The 7,208-nt window shown below is 40.0% G+C and overlaps 1 long non-coding RNA gene across 1 annotated transcript; it reads left to right on the top strand.

Annotated features, from left to right (window-relative positions):
* The first annotated feature begins 1,057 nt into the window (after positions 1–1,057).
* Positions 1,058–5,677, top strand: LOC128852558 (uncharacterized). Its single transcript, XR_008450510.1, has 3 exons — positions 1,058–2,112; positions 2,320–2,408; positions 4,249–5,677. It is a non-coding gene; the product is annotated as an uncharacterized LOC128852558 (long non-coding RNA).
* The last annotated feature ends 1,531 nt before the right edge of the window (positions 5,678–7,208 follow it).

Here is a 7,208-nt window from a genome sequence, read left to right as displayed (position 1 = left end):
TATGTCAGCAAAACTCTTATTTTTCACACTGCCATCACTGCTTCCTTCTTGCTGTCTCATCAGGGCTGGCCTTCGGTTGTACAGGGCTCCACATGCCAGTATCACATATAAGCTGATATTCTCAATTATGATTAAGTCAATATAATCACCCATCATGGGGGAACTATGCAGGCGTTGCCTCCTTTCTGGAGACAGAAAGATACCAGAGTTTTTCTCCCCCAGGCAAGAAATGAGAAGCGTGAGATGTGATGAAATTCAGAACCACACAAAACTTGTCTGGTTTCAGGTTTCATTACCCCCACACTAGAATGGTTTGGCAAGGTAAGAGATCCTCTGCCAATTAAGGACACGTAACATCAAGAATTCAGGAAGTTCCCAGCATGCAGCAAGGTGAGAAGTTGCAGCTTCAGTCAAGTCTTCTGTAGAGATTTGTTCAAGCTCTGAAGTCCTACGGGGTCTTGGCACTTGGGCCAAGAAGCTGCCAAGCAACTACACATGCCCCAACAAAAGCAGATAGATACATTCAGCTTTGCAAACGGTCCTGGGTAACAGAACAGCTGGGAATGCCACGTTCCTTCTTGGGTGTGCAATATCAGCCTTACAGCCAAAATAAGACTGGTGCGTGCTCTCAGGACACTCAGAACAGGATGATACCAACTCACACGCACTAAGGATGCACCATTTTCCTCAGTGGTGACAATGCTGTTAAGTCTCAACAGCAACTGAGCACTTCAGGAAGAATGGTTTGTGCTGTTACGTTGAATTTGATCCTCACCACATTTGACATAAGTTCTGAGACTTCTAAGTACATATTGAGTTGGAATTCACATCTCGCTCAGCCCTTTCCTGACCAACATCCCATGGCACATGAGACTGCCCTCACTCTATAAGCTCTTTTGAGAAGCCCTGCACATATCCCAGGTAAATCATTTAACACTGTACATTACAGGGAACATAAAAATGCAGAAGCATCGATTTAAACCTTGAACTGTTCGGTGATCCTTGTGCAACTTTCTGTAGATGGGGGGGGGGGGGGCTTTAGGAGGCGAAGATCCTTCTCTACAAGAGTTTTTATCTGCTTAAAAATTTATGAACTCTCACAGCAACGCAGTTCTTTGTGCTTTGCCCTGACAGCAACTTGTACCATTCCTATGGCTTTTCACACACGCTTTAAACAATGGCTCTCCCTACTGGCGCCTTAACATCATACACCACAAAAGACCTCTGCCGTTTGCTTTCCTCAGTGAAAATCCTGGTTCCTTCAGGCCTCAAGTTCATTCTTTCAGTAGGTGCTTCCCAAGTATTCGAGGTGTCCCTACCCATGGCAGGGGAGTTGGACCTAAACGATGGACCTGGATGATCTTTAAGGTCCCTTCCAGCCCAAACAATTCCAAGATTCTATACGGTCAGTAAATATACAATGGAAGGATAATCTTCTACTGCTAAATAATTGCTTACTTCTACAGTTTAATCTCTTTTAGTTGATGCTAGCAAGAAAATAGTCTCCTGGGGCTTTGTCAGGAAGAGAAAGAGATGACTGTTAACAGATCCCCTTGCCTTTTCTTACTACTAATTTAGCCAACAGTTGAGGTCTGGTAACTGACAGCCCCACAGCACTGATCCAGCAGCCTTAGTCAGGCTCGTGGGTCACCTGTAAGCTTTAATTTAAAAAAGCAATCCCTTTACTACTGCTGTCTGATATAAAGTTGCAGGAGACCTTCTACCTATCTTACCATTTGAAGGCTCAAAAGTGGTTCAAGGATTTAGAAATATAACTGAACACTAAACCCTCAATTCTAAAATACTACCTAAAATCCTCTCCCCAACCCAAGGCTGTACTATTGCCACTTTAGCCTCTAGAAAGTCTTTAACTTCAAACTCAAGTTTGGAGAGTTATTTTGTTGATTTGTTGTTTTGGGTTTTTTCCCCTCTCTGTCCTTCAATTCCCAACGAATTTGAATGTGTGACCGCTAGTTCCTTCCTATTTAATCCTTAGTAAGACTTATTAAATCATTCTTTTTACGTTCCTACACATCAAGAACGAATACATTTGATTGGACTGTAACTCCAGCCAGAAGAGACTGCAACAGCAAGTTCCAGATTCTTCTCAGGGTAAGAGAGTTAATCATAATTTTTTTCCCCTCCCATGTCAAATTTAGAACTAGAGCTATTCTCTCATGCTATAGTTTGGGTACTTTACTTTACTGAGACCAATGGCACTGAACCACAGCTGCAGTACAGATGTTCAGCAAGGAAAACTATTCTGCACAAATCTGAGCCTGGCCTAACCTAATCAAGATTTGATCTTCACTTTTACAGATCCAGACAAGCAAGTGGACAGAAAAACTGAATGCAGTATCACGCTAACAGAAACCTGCTTTGACAATACAACAAATTTCACTAGAGATGTAAGTTTACACAGAAAGAACAGGTGTTTAAACTTCAACTTTCATTTCTGAAAACACAACTGAGACTAGGTTTCCAATTTCTTTGTTTCTACTTCAGTCAGCCAACTTAATTACATTGTTATCTATCACGTTCTCTAACAGAATGAAGAGTGGGATTTCTCAGCAACCTACCCCACCAACAGATGCCTGTATTCATAGCAAGAAATTATTCATTCACTACCTCCTATTTATACAGTCAAAGACAGGACCTGTGTCAGAATCCTCAGGTTAAAACATTTGGCTGCTGCAGCATCTAAGCACTTAATCATAGAATGGTTTGGGTTGGAAGGGACCTTAAAGATCATCTAGTTCCAACTCCCCTGTCATGGGCTTGGAACCCAACTTCTAAGACACTTTGACGAAAACTCTTAAAACAAGGACTGAGAAAAAAATAAAAAGCTACATGCAGTTTGCTGCTCCAGTGTAAATCAATCCATTCAAGTTAAACACATAACCATACACTCCAGTCTAGACAGAATCTAGAGGAAAACTAATGAGATACACAGAAAACGCATACTAGAAATAAGCTGCATAGTGACACCACAGAAAACTTATTCAGGTAGTTAAGTTCTGCAGGCTTTGTGCTACTTGGATGACACAAGACAACTGCAAATGAGTCTTAAACAGTCAATCAAACCAGGTTCATGATCCCTCTGCATTGTGATGTTATGCCAAGCACCAGGGACTCTGGAAACATGGAGAGAAAACATACTTAAACACAGATTATCCTCTGCAACTCTATATAGGCCTGGACAAGTCTCTCATCATTTACACCCAATGAGGCGGCCTTCAGTGGAATTACCGCATGAATTCTAAGCAGAATCAGTTTTTAAAACAAAAAGAAAATAAAACTAAAGTATCGAGCTAAGATTTTTATTTTGCCTTCTCTCTAAGCCTAGTAAGTAAAATAAAATGTTTTATACAGAACTTGGGTTAAGCCAAATGTAACAGTGTTATAACTCCATGCTCAGAATGATCATTTGTCTTTCTTTACTACTCTGATAATGTTGCAAGACGAACAATTCAAGATGATAGTGCTAACTCTTTATATAAAATTTTTACATTCAGATAACACCTCTCAGAATCAACTTCCTGCTCTTAGGCCAATTCACCCTAAGACAAGAAGTAAAATAAAAGCCTCTCATTTTCAATTATGCTATTGATTTACAACCGTACCTCTTGAAGCCATGTTCAGGAAATACGTTCCAAACAAGACATCACAAACACTCATAAAGAACTTGTTAATTTAAGTGTGATATGTCATTATTTGTAGCTTGACCTTCAGAGAAACCAAACACTTACTGCTGCTGCTAAAGTCACTGGAAGCTATGGATTCACATCACTCCCAAAATAAAAATCAGATCATGAGTTTCTAAAACACCTCAAGATCTTCTGATAAGTGTTACAGAAATGAAACTGTAATTATTAAAATATTCACCATTATTAAATATGCAAGGCACCTGCAAACTAGTCTTTGGATCTTTATTGCAGCATCAGAGAGAATGGGACTCCTTTCCTCAGTAATGAGGAGACAAGTGATCTCCACAGAGAGTAGCAGCTACCTGCTAAGGCCATTACAATTACATGAGTTGTTCATTAGATAGTACCGACAAATTATTCTGAAGACTTTCAGAGCATACAGATGTGCAAAACACAGCAAGAGGTTAAGGCAGGAGTGAAACCAAACCTCAAGAGTTTTCTACACCATCCCAAGCTGTTTATTTTAGTCTTTTTTAATAAAAATGAAATCAAATCTGTATTTTGGATGGTTATTTTATTGTTGCTTTTTCTTATCTCCTAGATTTTAAAAAACAGGATATAGAAATCAATATGGATCAAGGCTTTTGAGATCTCCCGGTCATCAGGAAATGCAGAAGTAAACATCTGGAGTGAAGACAAGTAACTCTGAAAAGCAGTATCCAAGAGAAGATACTTCCCAACAGAGAGAGCAGGAAAAAAACACCCCAAAAAAACAGTTGGCAGCAGCTTTGATATTCTAAGTCCTGTGGCAGCAAAACTTCCTGCTCCTTCTCCTGGAATGCCTTTGACTATGTGTGTCCGCTAGTTCCTTCCTATTTAATCCTTAGTAAGACTTATTAAATCATTAAACCAATTTCAATCGTGGTTCAGACACCAAATGCAACACAGTAAGTGCTGTCTGGCTTGTGGTACAGATTTTCTGCTCCATACCATCAGGATAAAGTTAAGGTAGCAAAACAATCACCCATTTGCAGATGGAATGGTATATAGCCAACTGCTAAGTGACACATTTTCATATAAATACAGACAGTACTGATTAATGGTAGAACACCATTCTTCCTTATAATCTCTCCATAGGTCAGCAGCACTGAAAAAATACAGCTGTAGTAGTGGATGACATGTTCTGGCTCAAAGGATGTTCTGAGATCCCATCTATTTTCCCCCACTGGTTGAACAATTGGTCTTACAGTAGAGTGAAACAGGAGGGTCTCAATGCATAGTAAACAGCCAGTATGGTACTAGAAGGAAGAGTAGGAGCAGTTATATCAGCAGCAGATAACAGTCAAAACCCCAACACCCACATAGAGCAAACAGCAATTCTTTACGCAATCAACAGACACTGGTTTAGCTTTCGGCATAAATAAACTGTAATTTATAGAGGAAAACAGTTCCCTTTTTCTTTTCCTCAGCTATTCACCATCTGTGAGTACCCAGAGCAACTTGAGGTTGTCTTCATGTCTCAGATAGGTTTTCACACAGAATTTTTAGACCCGGTAGCACAAGAACGCATTTCATTTAGAGTACTTGTACAATGGTGGACTGCAGGAGTTGGGGCGAAGTCCTAGTATGCAAATCCTGAAGAGATACAAATATTCTCTTATCAGCAGCTCTTGCAAAGGTAACTAATTGGTACAACTTCAGCATTTGCTGTTTGCTAGATGAATCTATACCCCTTATCACCTATACCATGCTTTTTGACACTTTTGTAGTATGTGGAAGCTGCAGAGACTAACGTCATGAAGCGCATCAGACAAAAGTTGACAAAGGTAGATCAAGCATCCGAAATGCAGAAAAAGAACAGTAATAAAGACTGGCAATACTACAAGGCAGATTTTGTTATAGGTAAGGTTAACAAACAAAAATCAGATCTTTTAGCATATTGAACATCATTGTACGCATCTTTCTAGGTACTTCAGTCGGAGATACAACAATGGTAATATAAAAGATTAGCATGTCATAGTCAAATTTTTCAAAAGGGAATGAAAGAGAGGGTCTAGTTAACTTTATTTTTCTGCTTCTCTTGGGTTTTGCTTGTAAGATAAAAGACTGGAAAATTCTTTTACTTAGGGATTATTTCAGTGGTTATGTGAGTCTTAATAATCAATGGAAATAATGAAATTAGCCCCAAACAAGATATATCAAGCATCATTAACAGTCAGAAATATTTTAACTACACTTAGAATAAGCATACGCAGGTTTTTTTTTGTTTTGTATCAAAAGTCAAGGATTACGAACCCTATTCTCAGATGTACACTGTAGCTATATATTTTTTTTTTCCTATCTAGACTATGCCTGTAAAGCACAAAATGCTTAAGGAAGTCTAATAGAGAGTACATTTACAATAAACATGGTTTGAGGTTGTTTAGGCATGCCTGTCTGCATTTCTCAAGACAGAAAGCTGGATTTTGTTAGACCTTACACTGCAGGTAGTACTTTCAGAGACAGAAAACTCGTGTGAAGTTAACCTGCAGGCCAGAGGCAGCACTAAGCTCAAAACTCACCTGTCTCATATTGCAGCTTCCTTCTGTCGGGTATCATAGCCGCCTATCATTTGTCCACAGAAGAGATTAAGTTAAGTGTTAGTATTTAATCTAGACAGACAGCCAAGAGCTTCAGTCTTCAGGGCACAGCAGCAGTACCACTGCTTAGGACAAGATAATTTATTATAGGTTAACAGTTGTCTGCATCAAAGTCTTAACATTTTACCTCAGTTTTTCTTTCAGAAGTTCACCTCAGTCCTCATGATGCATTTGTTGCATCTTTTTGACCATAACAATAAAGATTCAAAATAACACTGTTTTTGATTAACTTTGGTGGAACAGGAAACAGAACAGAGGCAGAAAGACCAAGAACGAAGAGTCATCAAGTTATGAGATAGATAGAGGAAATTCTCTTTCCCAGAATGACATTTAGATGAAACCACAACACTTTCATCTTATTTATGATTTCTTCTGACACTTTGCCCCACCACAAAAATATTATGTAAATCCAAAAATAAGCACATGAACCAAAAGAACAGATTTAGCACTAGACAGAAATGTTTGTATCCTGAACAATCACCACAGTATCCACAGCATCCAAAAGCATATCGCCCAGATCAACAATGTATGAATTCAACAGTGATTTGTCTATATCAGGTTTGGAAAGCTTTGTGTTTTTCCAGTGAAAACAAAAATGAAGAGAATTACAGGGAAGAAAAGGACCTTTGTGGAGAAGACATAAGGCAGAGCAAGGTGACCAGAGGCTGATGGGAAGAGAGGAGCTGGCAAGGCACACGTCAGCGGCCAACCCACCTGCTCTCCTCCCAGGGAGGAGGCTGAAGGCCTCTCTGACAGCCAGCCCCATGCAGACAGCTGTGGCTTTACCCCGGCTTGGACCACTGGCCTCCAACGATCATCCCAGACAGCAGCACCCACACAGCAGCAGCTGGGAGCCATGGGGCTGTAGAGGTGAGAAATGGTACCTGTGGGTGCGGGCAGGGACACGCGCTGAAGCAACTCC

This window comes from Cuculus canorus, chromosome 6, assembly GCF_017976375.1.
Source record: "Cuculus canorus isolate bCucCan1 chromosome 6, bCucCan1.pri, whole genome shotgun sequence".
NCBI lineage: Eukaryota > Metazoa > Chordata > Aves > Cuculiformes > Cuculidae > Cuculus > Cuculus canorus.
This window is presented reverse-complemented; position numbering and strand designations above follow the sequence as displayed.